The sequence below is a fragment of the Salmo trutta genome, chromosome 24 (genome assembly GCF_901001165.1).
Source record: "Salmo trutta chromosome 24, fSalTru1.1, whole genome shotgun sequence".
Lineage (NCBI taxonomy): Eukaryota > Metazoa > Chordata > Actinopteri > Salmoniformes > Salmonidae > Salmo > Salmo trutta.
This window is the reverse complement of record NC_042980.1, coordinates 9,648,743-9,668,583: the sequence shown is the minus strand read 5'-3', so window position 1 is coordinate 9,668,583 and position 19,841 is coordinate 9,648,743. Positions and strand designations below refer to the sequence as shown.

The window sequence follows — 19,841 nt, the reverse complement described above, 5'->3', positions numbered from 1 at the left end:
GGGCTGATTTGTTGTGTGCTATGCTGGCTTCTAAAGGATCCGATTCCCCTTTTGGGAATTCCGCTTTTTTCCAGGTTTTTTTGCATTGTGTAACGCCCCCTCAACTTGGCCCAGAGCCGTCTGAGCGCTCTCTGGGGGATGCCATGCTGCTCGGCGGAGTGGAGCACTGACTGAATGCCCAGTCTGTTCAGCAGCTCCCTGAGGCTGTGGCACGGGCGACAGTGCCTGGCGGTGTTGAAGTGACTGCGTTAAGCTGGCAGCATTGACGCGCTGAGACTGTTGTTCTGTTGTGCAGGCAAATGAACTCCCTCAGGAGCTCTGCCGGCTGGAAACCTGGGCGCTCTCCTCTCTTGCCGTTGCCTCTCCCATTCTCTCCCTCTCGATCTGCACAGGCAAATATAGGCCTCCAGTGGAGCCGTATCCACACATATAATTGGCAGTGTACTGGACACACACACACACACGTCAGTGCCAGCACCGGTCATGCTGAATACCAATGGTGGCAACGCATGTTTTTTAGAGAAATTGCCAGGGAGGGGTGTGTGACGGTTACGATGCTGATGTTCATCCTGGCAGGCAAAGTGCCTGTGGTGTCCTCTGTCTCCCCCTCTTCACCTCCGTTACAGTAAGGATTATTTACTGCAGCGTTGGCAAAATAGCGGCAACACACTGAACTAGTCAACACAGTGAGTCAATGAGTGCCGCCACAGGCAAGCACAGCAGACTGGGTACAGGATACCGGCAAATGCTGACGGAGATACTGTTGTGGAGAGCAGTCATAGTAGACAGACGGACGGAGACCGGCGTGGAGGCAGGCAAACCGACAGGCATGTTTATTGACAAACCGAGACCCACCTACAAGATTGAGTCACGGTCTAGCCATTTTTGTACATGCATCTGCCCACAGTGTGCTGTCTGCCTGTGCTGCCTGCCTGGGCATACTGCTCTGCCCAGGTGTGCACCGACAGATGGCGAGGAAGATGAAAAATGCAAGGCTATTCTTGATGGGACCGCTTCTCTTTATTTAAATGAGTTCTTGTTTTTTTTTTTTTTTTTTTACTGCAGCGGTAACATCTCTGATTAATTAATCTTCACTGTAGTCTAAGATGTCATGCAGTGATATTTAATTTATGACAGTGGAAAAGATGTGTTAATTTGTAGGCAGCCTGCTGGGAGAATTGTTAGGATATAGACCACCTCACCTTGGGCTCTGTACTGTGTGTGTCCATGCTTTCATATGAGACATGAACTTTCACAGCCCAGACACACATGCCCACATACATACAGTTGAAGTCGGAAGTTTACATACACCTTAGCCAAATGCATTTAAACTCAGTTTTTCACAATTCCTGACATTTAATCCTAGTAAAAATTCCCTGTCTTAGGTCAGTTAGGATCACCACTTTATTTTAAGAATGTGAAATATCAGAATAATAGTAGAGTGATTCATTTCAGCTTTTATTTCTTTCGTCACATTCCCAGTGGGTCAGAAGTTTACATACACTCAGTTAGTATTTGGTAGCATTGCCTTTAAATTGTTTAACTTGGGTCAAACGTTTCTGGTAGCCTTCCACAAGCTTCCCACAATAAGTTTGGTGAATTTCGGCCCATTCCTCCTGACAGAGCTGGTGTAACTGAGTCAGGTTTGTAGGCCTCCTTGCTCACACACGCTTTTTCAGTTCTGCCCACCAATTTCCAATAGGATTGAGGTCAGGGCTTTGTGATGGCCACTCCAATACCCAAGCCATTTTGCCACAACTTTGGAAGTATGCTTGGGGTCATTGTCCATTTGGAAGACCCATTTGCGACCAAGCTTTAACTTCCTGACTGATGTCTTGAGATGTTGCTTCAATATATCCACATACATTTCTTTCCTCATGATGCCATCTATTTTGTGACGTGCACCAGTCCCTCCTGCAGCAAAGCACCCCCACAACATGCTACTGCCACCTCCGTGCTTCACGGTTGGGATGGAATTCTTCGGCTTGCAAGCCTCCCCATTTTGGCTTTTTCCTTGCTGAGCAGCCTTTCAGGTTATGTCGATTATAGGACTCGTTTTACTGTGGATATAGATACTTTTGTACCCGTTTCCTCTAGCATCTTCACAAGGTCTTTTGCTGTTGTTCTGGGATTAATTTGCACTTTTTGCACCAAAGTACGTTCATCTCTTGGAGAAAACGCGTCTCCTTCCTGAGCGGTATGACAGCTGCGTGGTCCCATGGTGTTTATACTGGCGTACTATTGTTTGTACAGATGAATGTTGTACCTTCAGGCGTTTGGAAATTACTCCCAAGGATGAACCAGATTTGTGGAGGTCTCCAATGTTTTTTCTGAGGTCTTGGTTCCCATGATGTCAAGCAAAGAGGCACAGCGTTTGAAGGTAGTCCTTGAAATACATCCACAGGTACACCTTCAATTGACTCAAATGATGTCAATTAGCCTATCGGAAGCTTCTAAAGCCATGACATAATTTTCTGGAATTTTCCAAGCTGTTTAAAGGTACAGTCAATTAAGTGTAATGTAAATGTCTGACCCACTGGAATTGTGATACAGTAAATTATAAGTGAAATAATCTGTCTGTAAACAATTGTTCGAAAAATTACTTCTATCATGTGCAAAGTAAATGTCCTAACCGACTTGCCAAAACTATAGTTTGTTAACTAGACATTTGTGGAGTGGTTGAAAAACGAGTTTTAATGACTCCAACCTAAGTGTATGTAAACTTCCGACTTCAACTGTACACTCTCTCTTCCAGCGAGCCATTTTATCAGCCCAAATGGAGCCATTTCCCACCAAATAGGTTTTCAGGCGCTCTACTTAACCTCTCTGGCGCATGTGGGACGAACTCGTCCCACCTACGTAACAGCCACTGAAATCCAGTGGCGCGATTTTTGAATCGTTAGAAATACTATTACTTCAATTTCTCAAACATATGACTATTTTACAGCTATTTAAAGACAAGAATCTCGTTAATCTAACCCCACTGTCCGATTTCAAAAAGGCTTTACAACGAAAGCAAAACATTAGATTATGTCAGCAGAGTGCCCAGCCAGAAATAATCAGACACCCATTTTTCAAGCTAGCATATCATGTCACATAAACCCAAACCACAGCTAAATGCAGCACTAACCTTTTATGATCTTCATCAGATGACACACCTAGGACATTGTGTTATACAATACATGCATGTCTGTTCAATCAAGTTCATATTTATATAAAAAAAAAGCTTTTTACATTAGCATGTGATGTTCAGAACTAGCATAACCCCCGCAAACATCCGGGGAATTTACTAACAGTTTGCTAAATTACTCACGATAAACGTTCACAAAAAGCATAACAATTATTTTAAGAATTATAGATAATTACTCCTCTATGCACTCGATATGTCCGATTTTAAAATAGCTTTTCGGATGAAGCACATTTTGCAATAATCTAAGTACATAGCCCGGCATCACAGGGCTAGCTATTTAGACACCCACCTAGGTCAGCCTCCACCAAAATCACATTTCCTATAAGAAAAATGTTCTTACCTTGCTTGTTCTTCGTCAGAATACACTGCCAGGACTTCTACTTCAATAACAAATGTTGGTTTGGTCCCAAATAATCCATCGTTATATCCAAACAGCGACGTTTTGTTCGTGAGTTCTAGACACTATCAGAATGCTTCATCACGGTCTCGCGCATGGCGCATTGGCGTGACAAAAAATGTCTAAATATTCCATTACCGTACTTCGAAGCATGTCAACCGCTGTTTAAAACCAATTTTTATGCCATTTATCTCGTAGAAAAGGGATAATATTCCGACCGGGAATATGCATTGAGCCTAAACAGCCGAATTAAATTTCTCCTCAGGAGCGAATCGTGCACGCGCCTCATTCAAAGGTCCTCTGAGCCGCCACTTACCAAAGCCGATAATGTGTTTCAGCCTGAGGCTCCCTCGTCAACCTTCAGGTATTTCCCGGGTTCTGAGAGCCTATCGGAGCCCTGGGAATTGTCACGTTACAGCTAAGATCCTTACTTTTCAATAAACAGATGCAAGACGCATGACTCCTTGTCAGACAGGGTACTTCCTGCTTGAAACCTTGTCAGGTTTTTGCCTGCCATATGAGTTCTGTTATACTCACAGACACCATTCAAACAGTTTTAGAAAATTCAGAGTGTTTTCTATCCAAACCTGAACAATAATATGCATATTCTAGCTTCTGAGTTGGTGTAGGAGGCAGTTAAAAATGGGCACATATTTTTTCCAAAATTCTCAATACTGCCCCCTAGGCCAAACAGGTATTAAGTAGAGGAAGAGCAGGATAAGCCCTAGTGACTCCGACTCGTGTACAGTGCCTTCAGAAAGTATTCCAGGCTATCAATACTTTCTGAAGGCACTGTGAAAAGGATATACTTTTTACACTTTAGGCCTCTTCATATTTGGCTTGATCAAACGCTATGGTGACTCGCAAGACTTGTGTCCCACATGAGGAGAGTTAGTGTGGGGATCCATTTCAATGGGAAATGGTGATTGGATACCATATTTTGGCTCTGCTTCCGAGAGTTTTTTATTTTTATTTTTATTGCAGTGCCTGATATGAATCTTAAGACACGCCCAGCCCTACAGTAGTATGTGGGAGTGATGTCATGTAAAATGCAATGCCTTCTCTCTTATGGAGTGATGTCACAGCATTAATGTTCCGAATGTAGGATTTGAAAAATGTTTTTGCCCAACCCATGGAGTTTGAGACCTGCTTTATCCATGCGTTGTTGGCCCTAATGATTCACAAAATTGGTACATCGACTAGGACATATAGCCTATTAAATAGTAATTCACCTGAATCTGTACAGATTACTTCAGAATAGCACGCTCTGTACGTGTATTCTCTCGCTCTGTCTCTCCATCTCCCCCTTCTCTTTCTCCCTCCCTCTTTGTCCAACTTGTCCAGACCTAGTCAACCTCCCCAAAAAACAGATGTATCTCATATCAAAGTGCTGTATGTTTTGGATCAGCGACTGTATGGCCAGCGATTTGAAATAACAACCCACTCATTCTGCTGGATCCCAAATAGAGGCTCATATCTATCACTGTTAGTGCTGCGCATGACCCATTTGGAAAGGTTTTGTTCAATGTCATTAGTACCCTTTTCACGCTATCGACCTGAACCAAACTGTGCTCTCTCGGAACACTGTTCCAGCATTTACGGTGGATGCATAACCAGGCCAGCTCGGTACAGCTAGGTTTGCCTTGGCTCGGTTTGGCTCAGTGTCAAAAGCCCCTCAGTCAACAACAAATATATGTGCTTGCTTGTCTGACTTGAGCAGTGTCGTAATACCAGTGATGGCAAAAGCCCAATATGTGCAAAGCCTCAGCAATCCTATCTTTTACTTGTTTATAAATGAGTGCTGCACTCACTACTTGCAGGTGTACTTTTAAATGGTAATTAAGTATGTCTGATCCAAAGTATTGCAATCTTGTCTTGTTTTTGGAATTTCTACTTACGTTAGCCTTAGATTTATATACAGTGCGCTCAGAAAATATTCAGACCCCTTTTTTCACATTTTGTTACAGCCTTATTCTAAAAATATATATATTTTTAAATTCCTCATCAATCTACTGTATATGTGTGTTCTTCTATGCGTTTATTTGAATGTGTGTGTGTGTGTGTGTGTGTGTGTGTGTGTGTATGCATGTGTAGACACCTGCACCGCATCAGCCTCAGGCAAACTGGCGTTAGTTGTAAAAACACTGCCCCTCAGTGCCATTGACTTTTTTTTTGTTTTTGTGCTGCTGCCTTGCTCTGTTGTGTTGTCTCTCTTGTTGTGATGTATGTTTTGTCCTATATTTATATTATAGTTTTTTATTTATTTTAATCCCAGGACCCTGTCCCCACAGGAGGCCCTTTGGTAGGCCGTCATTGAAAATAATAATTTGTTCTTAACTGACTTGCCTAGTTAAATAAAAAAATGCAGCACTCCATCACTCTCCTTCTTGGTCAAATAGCCCTTACACACCCTGGAGGTGTGTTTTGGGTCATTGTCCTATTTAAAAACGATAGTCCCACTAAGTGCAAACCAGATGGGATGGTGTATCGCTGCAGAATGCTGTAGTAGCCATGCTGGTTTAGTGTGCCTTGAATTCTAAATAAATCACAGACAGTGTCACCAGCAAATCATCATCACACCACCACCTCCATGCTTCACGGTGGGAACCACACATGCGGAGATCATCCGTTCACCTACTCTGCGTCTCAGAGTATGGTTGATATAAAAAATGGTTGATGCAAAAAAATCTCCAATTTGGACTTATCAGATCAGAGTACAGATTCCCACTGGTCTAATGTCCATTGCTTGTGTTTCTTGGCCCAACTCTCTTCTTCTTATTGGTGTCCTTTTAGTAGTGGTTTCTTTGCGTGAAATCAGGCCTTCATGGTCGAATTGCTGCACTCTCCTCTGAACAGTTGATGTTGATATGTCTGTTACTTTAACTCTGAAGCATTTATTCGGGCTGAAATTTCTGAGGCTGGTAACTCTAATGAACTTGTTCTCTGCAGCAGAGGTAACTCTGGGTCTTCCTTTGCTGTGACGGTCCTCATGAGAGCCAGTTTCATCATAGTTCTTGATGGTTTTTGCGACTGCACTTAAACTTTAAAAGTTCTTGGAATGTTCCGGATTGACTGGCCTTCATGTCTTTAAAGTAATGGACTGTTGTTTCTCTTTTCCATAATATGCTTATTTTAGCTGTTATAGCCCAATCTTTTGTTTACCGCCCCTACCTTTCACAACACAACTGACTAGCTCAAATGCATTAAGAAAAATTCCACAAATTAGCTTTTAACAAGGCACACCTGTTATTTGAAATGGATTCCAGGTGATGACCTCATGAAGCTGGTTGAGAGAATGCCAAGATTGTGCAACACTGTCATCAAGGCAAAGTGTGGCTGCTTTGAAGAATCTCATATATAAAATATATGTTAATTTGTGTAACACCTTTTTGGTTACAACATGATTCCATAAGTGTGTTATTTCATAGTTTTAATGTCTTCACTATTATTCTACCATGTATAAAAGTTAAGGAAAACCCGTGATTGTGTAGGTGTGTCCAAACCTTTGGCTGGTATGGTAAGTATTCAGACCCTTTTAATAAGTACTTTGTTGAAGCACCTTCTGCAGCAATTACAGCCGTCAGTATGACGCTACAATCTTGGCACGCCTGTATGTGGGGAGCTTATCCAATTTTTCTCTGCCGATCTGTCAGGTTGGATGGGGAGCGTCGCTGTACAGCTATTTTCAGATCTCCAGAGATCTGAGGTCCTGAGCACTCTGGAGGAGGTTTTCATCAAGGATCTCTGTACTTTGCTCCATTCATCTTTCCCTCAAACCTGACTAGTCTCCCAGTCCCTGCTGTTAAAAAATATCTTCAGAGCATGATGCTGCCAACACCATGTTTTACCGTAGGCACGGTGCCAGGTTTCCTCCAGATATGATGCTTGGCATTCAGGCCAAAGAGTTCAATCTTGGTTTCATTAGACCAGAGAATCTATTTTCTCATGGTCAGAGTCCTTTAGGTGCCCTTTGGCAAACTCCAAGCGGGCTGTCGTGCCTTTTACTGAGTGGTTTCTGTCTGGCCACTCTACCATAAAGACCTGATTGGTGGAGTGCGGCACAGATGGTTGTCCTTCTGGAAGGTTCTCCCATCTCCACATAGGAGCTCTGTCAGAGTGACCATTGGGTTCTTGGTCACCTCCCTGACCAAGGCCCTTCTCCTCAGATTGCTCAGTTTGGCCGGGCGGCCAGCTCTAGGAGGAGTCTTGGTGGTTCCAAGCTTCTTCCATTTAAAAATGGAGGCCACTGTCTTGGACTTTCTAGCTATTCATTTATTTTTTCTCCCTAATTTCGTTGAATGCAGTTGGTAGTTAGTCTTGTCCCTTCGCTGCAACTCCCGTACGGACACGGGAGAGGCGAAGGCCGAGAACTGTGCGTCCTCCGAAACACAACCCATCCAAGCCGCACTGCTTCTTGACACAATGCCCGCTTTACCCGGAATCCAGCTGCACCAACGTGTCAGAGGAAACGCCGTACACCTGGCAACCGTGTCAGCGTGCATTGCGCCCGTGTCAGCGTGCATTGCGCCACAGAAGTCGCTAGTGCGCGATGGGACAAGAACAGCCCTGCCGGCCAAAACCTCCCCTAACCCGGATGACGCTAAGCCAATTGTGTGCCACCCCATGGCTCTCCCAGTCGCGGCCGGCTGCGACAGAGTCTGGACTCGAACCAGGATCTCTAGTGGCACAGCTAGTGCTGCGATGCAGTGCCTTAGACCACTATGCTGCTCGGGAGGCTTTTCTTGGGGACTTTTAATGCAGCAGACATTTTTTGGTACCCTACCCCAGAACTGTGCCTCAACACACAATCCAGTCTCGGAGCTCTACGGACAATTCCTTTGACCTCATGGCTTGGTGTTTGCTCTGACATGCATTGTCTTCTACGGGACCTTATATAGACAGGTGTGTGTGTGTGTGTGTGTGTGTGTGTGTGTGTGTGTGTGTGTGTGTGTGTGTGTGTGTGTGTGTGTGTGTGTGTGTGTGTGTGTGTGTGTGTGTGTGGTGTGTGTGTGTGTGTGTGTGTGTGTGTGTGTGTGTGTGTGTGTGTGTGTGTGTGTGTGTGTGTGTGTGTGTGTGTGTGTGTGTGTGTGTGTGTGTGTGTGTGTGTGTGTGTGTGTGTGTGTGTGTGTGTGTGTGTGTGTGCCTTTCCATATGTCCAATCAATTGAATTTACCACAGGGGGACTCCAAGTTGTGGAAGCATCTCAAGGCTGATCAATGAAAACAGGATGTACCTGAGCTCAATTTCGAGTCTCATAGCCAAGGGTCTGAATACTTTTTTATGTAAATAAATATTTATATTTAGGATTTTTTTTTTATACATTTGCAAAAATGTCTAAACCTGTTTTTGCCTTCTCATTATGCGGTATTGTGTGTAGATTGATGAGGAAAAATGTAATTTAATACATTTTTAAATGAGCCTGTAACGTAATAAAATGTGGAAAAAGATAAGGGGTCTGAACACTTTCTGAATGTACAGTTGTTTAGAAGCTTGGCTCGGACCGAGTACAGATAAGTGCCAGGTCAGCTTTTTGGGCATTTGGCTAAGAAACTCCCCACAAATATCTGCATCTCTTGCATCGTCATGAGATTTCTCTTCAAGAGACAGATGGGGAGAGGGAAGCGCGGAAGAGAAGAACAGTAGAACAGAGTGAAAGATAGTAGATTAACCTTTTTTTACATTTTTATCAAAGCCTCAGGGCAGATTGATTTGTCGAAAGCAACGCACACATTCGTGAAATATTTATACCAAACAGAACGCCAGAACGTATCGCTATTCATTATAGGAGCACATGCGCTTCGAGCGTGTAAAGGCTTTGTCATATGTACCCTTGGAAAGCATTGCAGGGGACAAGGCTGATTATGACATGCGCACCCACAAACAAGCAAGCATGCGCGTACCCAAAAACACACACACAGATGTGCTTTTTAAGAACCTCAGGTGGCTGTCAGTGGAGCTGGCTGACCGGTTTAATGCTCTTTGGCTGATCACAGCCCAGCTTGGACTAACTAGCACAACACCCCATGTGTTAGTAACGTCTGTGTATGTTCATACGCGCCTCGTGTCTGTAGGCCTACAGTATACTTCATTTGTGTGTTTGTCATGCTGCCTGTGTTCATCTATAGGGGCAAGTGTGTGTGTGTGTCTAGCCAGATCTGTGTGAAACAGTATTTATCTTGCCTGGGGGTCTGAGGATACGGCTAGCCAGCCTGCCACTCAGACTGGCAGCTCCAGACCACTTTGTCAACTCCGTCCCGCTCTTTCTCTCGCCCTCTCCCTCCTCAATCCCCTCTTCCCATCCCCCTCTCTCCTCCTTTATCCCTGCAATCCTTCTTTCTCCTTCCCTCCAAACCCTTGTTCATTCTCTTCTGCTGCATCTCCTCACTCTTCTTTCCCCACCCTGGTTGTGACAGTGATCTAAAGGCAGCAGCATGCTTCAGTTCGGCTGGCGGCTAGGCGAACCGAACGAGTGTGCTCGCATTCTTGAAAAACAATAAAAAGCGGCAACCGCACTGTTTGTCCAATTTTGAGACACCGTAGCCAGTATACACTTCCTCCAAAATAGTCAGACTTAATGTAAGGTAACTCGAGAAATCTGTCATTAACTGAGGACATCTTAGTCGCACAATTTTTAATCTAACTAGGATGTTTGGCGCAATATTTTTCAATTACAAAATGGGCATGAAAACAAGTAATCTCTCGTTGAATGACGACAAATACTTTATTGAAGAATCCATCACCGACAAAAGGGTTTTGACTTTGGCTCCAAACTTCAGCTTGCCTTCAGAAACAAATGTCTGCCCGAACAGCCGAAAAAACCCTCACCTAACTACAAAACCAACAAAAACGTCACAATGTCGCCATAATATATGCACAAACTCTTCCGAACCGTTTCAGTTGGGAAGCATGTGGACACCCTTCACGCGCATACACAGACATGCGCTGAAAACGGGCCTGTGGCCGAGTCACCTCAGTACCGGCAGAGCACAACAAATCCAAAGTTTATTTGTCACATGCGCCGAATACAACAGGTGTAGAACTTACAGTGAAATGCTTGCTTACAGGCTCTAACCAACAGTGCAATTTCAAAGAAAAATAAATAAAGGTATTCGGTGAACAATAGGTAAGTAAAATAAAAACAGTGAAAATTAACAGTAGCGAGGCTATATACAGGCACCGGTTAGTCGGGCTGATTGAGGTAGTATGTACATGTAGATATGGTTAAAGTGACTATGCATATATGTTAAACAGAGTAGCAGTAGCATAAAAGAGAGAGAGAGAGAGTGGTGGGACACAATGCAGATAGCCTGGTTAGCCAATGTGCGGGGGCACTGGTTGGTCGGGCTAATTGAGGTAGTATGTACATGAACGTATAGTTAAAGTGACTGCATATATAATGAACAGAGTAGCAGCAGTGTAAAAGAGGGGGTGGGGGGGCACAATGCAAATAGTCCGGGTAGCCATTTGATTAGGTGTTCAGGAGCCTTTTGGCTTGTTGGTAAAAACTGTTGAGAAGCCTTTTTGTCTATGACTTTGCACTCCGGTACCACTTGCCATGCGGTAGTAGAGAAAACAGTCTATGACTGGGGTGGCTGGGGTCTTTGACAATTTTTAGGGCCTTCCTGTAGAGGTCCTGGATGGCAGGCAGCTTAGCCCCAGTGATGTACTGGGCCGTTCGCACTACCATCTGTAGTGCCTTGTGGTCGGAGGCCGAACAATTGCCGTACCAGGCAGTGATGTAACCAATCCTTTCGATGTTGCAGCTGTAGAACCTTGTGAGGATCTGAGGACCCATGCCAAATCTTTTTAGTTTCCTGAGGGGGAATAGGCTTTGTCGTACCCTCGTCATGACTGTCTTTGTGTGTTTGGACCATTCTAGTTTGTGAGAGATGTAGACACCAAGGAACTTGAAGCTCTCAACCTGCTCCACTACAGCCCCGTTGATGAGAATGGCGGCGTGGTTACATTGAGGGATAGGTTATTATTCTGGCACCACCCGGCCAGGTCTCTGACCTCCCTGTAGGCTGTCTCGTTGTTGTCGGTGATCAGGCTGCAAACTTAATGATGGGGTTGGAGCCGTGCCTGGCCATGCAGCCGTGGGTGAACAGGGAGTACAGGAGGGGACTGAGCACGCACCCCTGAGGGGCTCCAGTGTTGAGGATCAGTGTGGCTGATGTGTTGCTACCTACCCTCACCACCTGGGGTGGCCTGTCAGGAAGACCAGGATCCAGTTGCAGAGGGAGGTATTTAGTCCAACATGTTGGTATTACAGACTCAATCAGGGACATGGTGAAAACACCTGCCAGTTGGTCAGCACATGCCCGTTGCACACGTCCTTGTAATCCATCTGGCCCCGCAGCCTTGTTAATGATGACCTGTTTAAAGGTCTTACTCACGTCGGCTACGGAGACCGTGATCAGTCGTCTGGAACAACTGATGCTCTCATGCATGCCTCAGTGTTGCTCGCCTTGAAGCGAGCATAGAAGTGATTTTAGCTCGTCTGGTAGGCTCGTGTCACTGGGCAGCTCGCGGCTATGCTTTCCTTTGTAGTTTGCAAGCCCTGCCACATAAGAGCGTCGGAGCCGGTGTAGTATGATTCAATCTTAGCCCCATATTGACGCTTTGCCTGTTTGATGGTTCGTCAGAGGACATAGCAGGATTTCTTATAAGCTTCCGGGTTGGAGTCCAGCACCTTGAAAACGGCAGCTCTACTCTTTAGCTCAGTGGGAATGTTGCCTGTAATCCATGGCTTCTGGTTGGGGTATGTACGTACAGTAACTGTGGGGTTGACGTCCTCGACGCACTTATTGATAAAGCCAGTGACTGATGTGGTGTACTCCTCAATGCCATCGGAAGAATCCCGGAACATGTTCCAGACTGTGATAGCAAAACAGTCCTATAGTTTAGCATAGAAATGCTTATGATTTGCCACTTCTTGCACACTCCTTTATAGCCTACAGTTGTTCATAATGATTTGATAATCGCCCGTATGTTTAGAAGAGTAGATAGATACCAAGGTCATACACATCAAAAGATATGGTATGACAATTGCTGACCATTCAACCTCAGCTTTCTTTTCCTCACACTGTCTCTCCTCCCCCTTCCCTCTGTCTTTATGCTCTTTGTTTATTTAGTGAAACAAGGCGTCAATAACGTTGGTGCTGGAGTATATTATCGGAGAGCTGACGCGAATATCAATAGGCACAACAAAATAATTTAGCCCTTTGTGTTAAGCCCTAGAGGACTGTTTTTTTTTCTTCTCCTTTGTTCGTCAAATCCACTTAACTCGTTTACTCATTCCACCGGTTATCCATGAAGGCTCCAATAAATCGAATGGGAGATTTCTGTGATGGTTTGCTCATGAAATCGCCACAAAGCCCTTTTCATAAGTAGTAATTGCGATTTTAGGTTTTTATTTAGCACAGAATAGATTGAGTGTTTTGCTAGATCTGTTTATCAATCATGGTCTCTCTCCCCGACACACGCACAGGACAGGCTGTTTAACATGCACACAGATGTGGGGGGGGGGGGGGGGGGGGGAACATTGTGATTCAGCATATGTAGGCCTCGTTTCACCTGACACGGTCCATTAACTTATTTTTATTTTCTCACTGGCCTGAACATAATTTTTACTGCCCTGGACATCGGGTAGTTTAAAATGCATTAGGGTAAAGCAAGGCCTAGCTTGACATGCTTTGTCTCTATACAGTGCCTTCGGAAAGTATTCAGACCCCTTGACTTTATCCACATTTTGTTAGGTTACAGCCTTACTCTAAATTTGAATTAAATCTACACACAATACCCCGTAATAACAAAGCAAAAATGTTTTTTTAGACATTTTTACTAATTTATAAAAAATAAAACCCTTTACTCAGTACTTTGTTGAAGCAGCGATTACAGCCTTGAGTCTTCTTGGGTATGACGCTACAAGTTTGTCACACCCGTGTTTGGGGAGTTTTTCCCATTATTCTCTGCAGTTCCTCTCAAGCACTGTAAGGTTGGATGGGGGGGTGTTGCTGCACAGCTATTTTCTGGTCTCTCCAGCGATATTCGATTGGGTTCAAGTCTGGGTTCTGGCTGGGGCACTCAAGGACATTGAGACTTGTCCCAAAGCCACTCCTGCGCTGTCTTGGCTGTGTGCTTAGGGTCATTGTCCTGGTCTTGAGCTCTGGAGCAGGTTTTCTCTGTACTTTGCTTCGGCCATCTTTGCCTCGATCCTGACTAGTCTCACAGTCCCTGCCGCTGAAAAACATTCCCACAGCATGATGCTGCCACCCATGCTTCACCGTAAGGATGGTGCAAGGTTTCCTCCAAACGTGACGCTTGGCATTCCAGCCAAAGAGTTCAATCTTGGTTTCATCAGACCAGAGAATCATTGTTCTCATGGTCTGAGAGGCTGTAGGTGCCTTTTGGCAAACTCCAAGCGGGCTGTCATGTTCCTTTTACTGAGGAGTGGCTTCCGTCTGGGAACTCTATCATAAAGGCCTAATTGGTGGTGCTGCAGAGATTGTTGTCCTTCTGGGAGGTTCTCCCATCTCCACAGAGGAACTCTAGAGCTCTGTCAGTGACCATTGGGTTCTTGTTCACATCCCTGACCAAGACCCTTCTCCCCCGATTGCTCAGTTTGGCTGGGCTGTTAGTTCTAGGAAGAGTCTTGGAGGTTCCAAACTATTTAAGAATGATGGAAGCCACTTTGTTCTTGAGGACCTCAATGCTACAGAAATGTTTTTGTACCCTTCACCACATCTGTGCCGCGACAGAATCCAGTCTTGGAGCGCTACGGACAATTCCTTCGACCTCATGGCTTGGTTTTTGCTCTAACGTGCACTGTCAACTGTTGGACCTTATATAGACAGGTGTGTCCCTTTCCATATCATGTCAAATCAATTGAATTTACCACAGGTGGACTTCAATGAAGTTGTAGAAACATCTCAAGGATGATCAATGGAAACAGGATGCGCCTGAACTCAATTTCTAGTCTCATAGCAGTGTGTCTGAATACTTAGGTACATAAGGTATTTCTGTTTTTTGTTTTTAATACATTTACGAACATTTCTTAACCTGTTTTCACTTTGTAATTAAGGGGTATTGTGTAAATTGCATTTATTTATTTTTTTGACCCATTTTAGAATAAGGCTGTAACATAAAATGTGGAAAAAGTCAAGGGGTCTGAACACTTTCCGAAGGCACTGTATATTCTGAAAGTAATATGCCACATTTTGGTATGGTGTATATAGAAAAAAGCTGTAATTTAAAAAATTATATAATTTAGCAATTTTAAGATATGGTTATTTAAAAGGACCTCTATACCTGGCGTGTCAGAAAAAGGCCCTAAATATTGTCAGACTCCAGCCACCCAAGTCATGGACTGTTGTCTCTGCTAATGCATGGCAAGTGGTACCGATGCACCAAGTCTGGAACCCGCAGGACCCTGAACAGCTTCTACCTCCAAGCCATAAGACTGCTAAATACTTAGTTAACCAATAGTTATCCAGACTATCTGCATTTACCCTTTTTTCTCTAACTCTTTTGACTCATCACATACTCTGCTGTTACTGTTTATTATCTATCCTGTTGCCTATCCCTACCTATATGTTTATACACTATATATGCATAAGTGTGTGGACACCCCTTCAAATGAGTGCATTTGTGTATTTCAGCCACACCTGTTGCTGACAGGCGTATAAAATGGAGCACATACCCATGCAATCTCCATAGTAGACTGGCCTTACTGAATAGCTCAGTGACTTTCAATGTGGCAACTTCATAGGATGGCACCTTTCCAACAAGTCTGTTCGTCAAATTTCTGCCCTGCTAGAGCTGCCCTGGTCCACTGTAAGTGCTGTTACTCTAAAGTGGAAACGTCTAGGAGCAACAATGGCTCAGCCGCAAAGTGGTAGGCCACACAAGCGCACAGAACGGGACCGCTGAAGTGCCTCTGGTGCAACGTCAGCACAAGAATTGTTCGTCGGGAGCTAAATGAAATGTGTTAACATGGCCGAGCAGCCGCACACAAGCCTAAGATCATGTGCAATGCCAAGTGTCGGCTGCAGTGGTGTAAAGCTGGCTGTCATTGGACTCTGGAGCAGTGGAAATGCATTCTCTGGAGTCGACGGACCAATCTGGGTTTGGCTGATGCCAGGAGAAAACTACCTGCCCGAATGCATAGTGCCAACTGTAAAGTTTGGTGGATGAGGAATAATGGTCTTGGCTGTTTTTCATGGTTCGGGCTAGGCCCCTTAGTTCCAGTGAATGGTAATCTAAATGCTACAGCATACAATGACATTCTATACGATTCTGTGCTTCCAACTGTGGCAGAAGTTAGGGGAAGGCCCTTTACTTTTTCATCATGACAATGCCCCCGTCCATACAGAGATGGCTTGTTGAGATCGGTGTGGAAGAACCTGACTGTCCTGCACAGAGCCCTGACCTCAACCCCATCAAACACCTTTGGGATGAATTGGAGCGGCGACTGCCAGCCAGGCCAAATCACCCAACATCCGTGCCTGACCTTGCTAATGCTCTTGTGGCTGAATGGAAGCAAGTCGCCGCGGCAATGTTCCAACATCTAGTGGAAAGGCTTCCCAGGAGAATGGAGGCTGAGGGGGACCAACAATTTTGAAATGAGATGTTCTTCGAACAGGTGTCTGCATACTTTTGGTCATATAGTATATCTAACTCAATTACCTCGTACCCCTGCACATCGACTCTGTACTGGTACCTCGTGTGTCCAAGTTATCGTGTATTTATTCCTTGTTTTATTATTTCAATCTTTTATTTTTCCATTGTTGTAAACATTTCACTGTTAGTTTACGAAGCATCAATTTGGATGAAACCAGTTCAAAGTAGGGTGACCCAAGTATGAATAATGACTAGCTGGAACATTTGATAAAGTTACTGGTCCCGTCCCCCTGTGTCAAACACTTGGACTCAGGAGGCAGGCATTACCAAGGATTTACCTCTGGCTTTACCTCTGGCTTTATGCAATGTCACATGAAGTAGGACTTTTTGTGCACCAATAGTTGCTTCTAACGAAAGCTCATTTAAACATGTAAAACCGGCATCACCGCGCCTACTCCTTGTTTTGGCTTTTTTTTACAAACCGTAAGCTAGCTACTAGTAGATACTGGTATCCTTTCGTCTGTGGTGTGAATGTTCGTTGGCAAGCTACTTACCAGCATGCTGGAAAAAGACCACTGTGTTGTGACTGGATGCCATAGTGTAAAATTAACCTTTACACTATTTTACGAAGAATGAAGACATCCGACAGCAGTGGCTGCTTTTCATTTTGGGTGGACAGGCTGTACAAAAATGTATCATGTCATGCTTGTGCTGTGCATATTGCTTCATCAATTGGGGAGAACATTCGATAGCTCTTGCCAGAAGCTAATCCTGAAGACCGATGCCATCATTGACAGTGGAGTTTCACAGGGTTTACCAAAATGAAGTTTGAGTTTGATAAGTTTCACGGTAGCCAAATATTGCATTCTTCAAAATTCAAAAAACACACCTACTCTAGAATGAGTAGGTCAAATCAAATCAAAATCCAATCAAATGTATTTAAAGCCCTTCTTACATCAGCTGATATATCAAAGTGCTGTACAGAAACCCAGCCTAAAATCCCAAACAGCAAGCAATGCAGGTGTAGAAGCACGGTGGCTAGGACAAACTCCCTAGAAAGGCCAGAACCTCGGAAGAAACCTAGAGAAGAACCAGGCTATGAGGGGTGGCCAGTCCTCTTCTGGCTGTGCCGGGTGGAGATTATAACAGAACATGGCCAAGATGTTCAAATGTTCATAGATGACCAGCAGGGTCAAATAATAATAATCACAGTGGTTGTCGAGGGTGCAACAGGTCAGCACCTCAGGAGTAAATGTCAGATGGCTTTTCATAGCCGATCATTGAGAGTGTCTCTACCGCTCCTGCTGTCTCTAGAGAGTTGAAAACAGCAGGTCTGGGATAGGTAGCACGTCCGGTGAACAGGTCAGGGTTCCATAGCCGCAGGCAGAACAGTTGAAACTGGAGCAGCAGCACGGCCAGATGGACTGGGGACAGCAAGGAGTCATCAGGCCAGGTAGTCCTGAGGCATGGTCCTAGGGCTCAGGTCCGCCGAGAGAGAGAAAGAATTAGCGAGAGCATACTTAAATTCACACAGGACGCCGGATAAGACAGGAGAAATACTCCAGATATATAACAGACTCACCCTAGCCCCCTGACACATAAACTACTGCAGTATAAATACTGGAGGCTGAGACAGGAGGGGTCGGGAGACTGTGGCCCCGTCCGACGATACCCCCGGACAGGGCCAAACAGGCAGGATATAACCCCACCCACTTTGTCAAAGCACAGCCCCTACACCACTAGAGTGATATCTTCAACCACCTACTTACCATCCTGAGACAAGGCCGAGTATAGCCCGCTGCATGTCCAGCACCATACCCTTTCCCAACCACTGCGTAGTGAGTGTCAGTACTATGCTTCTTTGAAAAGTGTAGTCAACTAGTATAATTACTGTTTGAAGTATGATAGATATTATAAAGGTTCTGGTCTTCTGAGATAAACGGTTATATAACAAATAAATGTACAATTAAGCACATTTTTTTAAATAAAATAAAATTAATAATACAAAAAAGAAGTCATCGCAGTTGTCATACAGTGCGTTTGGTTGCTTCGAGACTGAGTTATGTACACAATATTGCTTAAAAGGAGCGGTTCCCATCTTTTTTCACACATCTGTTTGCAGTTTCATTTTTATGTGTAATCTTTTCCATTAAATACATTTTATTTCAGTCTTCAACTCCACTTCTATTGTAGGAATGTCCTTATTTAGCCAATGCGCTGTAATACATTTCTTTGCTGCAGACAAAAGTAGAGGTCGACCGATTATGATTTTTGAACGCCGATACCGATTATTGGAGGACCAAAAAACACCGCTGCCGATTAATCGGCTGATTTTTCTTATTTTTTTAATGTATTTATTTATTTTTTATAATTTTAATTTGTTTTATTTATTTGTAATAATGACAATTACAACAATACTGAATGAACACTTATTTTAACTTAATATAATGCATCAATGAAATCAATTTAGCCTCCAATAAATAATGAAACATGTTCAATTTGGTTTAAATAATGCAAAAACAAAGTGTTGGAGAAGAAAGTAAAAGTGCAATATGTGCCATGTAAGAAAGCTAACGTTAAAGTTCCTTGCTCAAAACATAAGAACATATGAAAGCTGCTGGTTCCTTTTAACATGAGTCTTCAATATTCCCAGGTAAGAAGTTTTAGGTTGTAGTTATTATAGGTATTATACGACTATTTCTCTCTATACGATTTCTATTCCATATACCTTTGACTATTGGATGTTCTTATAGGCCCTTTAGTATTGCCAGTTTAACAGTATAGCTTCCGTCCCTCTCCTCGCTCCTACCTGGGCTCGAACCAGGAACACATCGACAACAGCCACCCTCGAAGCAGCGTTACCCATGTTAGCGGGGGGGAACAACTACTCCAAGTCTGAGCGAGTGACGTTTGAAACGCTATTAGCGCGCACCCCGCTAACTAGCTAGCCAATTCACATCGGTTACACCAGCCTAAACTTGGGAGTAAACAGCGCAATGCTTGAAGCACAGTGAAGAGCTGCTGGCAAAACGCAGAAAGGTGCTGTTTGAATGAATGCTTACGAGCCTGCTGCTGCCTACCACCGCTCAGTCAGACTGCTCTATCAAATCATAGACTTAATTATAATATAATAAACACACTGAAATACGAGCCTTAGGTCATTAATATGTTCGAATCCGGAAACTATCATCTCGAAAACAAAACGTTTTTCCTTTCAGTGAAATACGGAACCGTTCCGTATTTTATCTAACGGGTGGCAACCCTAAGTCTAAATATTCCTCTTACATTGCACAACCTTCAATGTTATGTCATAATTACGTAAAATTCTGGCAAATTAGTTCGCAACGAGCCAGGCGGCCCAAACTGTTGAATATACCCTGACTCTGCGTGCAATGAATGCAAGAGAAGTGACACAATTTCACCTGGTTAATATTGCCTGCTAACCTGGATTTCTTTTAGCTAAATATGCAGGTTTAAAAATATATACTTCGGTGTATTGATTTTAAGGCATTGATGTATATGGTTAGGTACACTAGTTTAACTAGTGATTATGATTGTTTTTTTATAAGATAAGTTTAATGCTAGCTAGCAACTTACCTTGGCTTCTTACTGCATTCGCGTAACAGGCAGGCT

The 19,841-nt window shown here is 43.9% G+C and overlaps 1 protein-coding gene across 5 annotated transcripts in view; it reads left to right on the top strand.

The window, feature by feature from the left end:
- LOC115160647 (double-stranded RNA-specific editase 1) overlaps positions 1 to 19,841 on the top strand; it is a 197,750-nt gene that overhangs the window by 60,566 nt on the left and 117,343 nt on the right. The window lies entirely within an intron of this gene.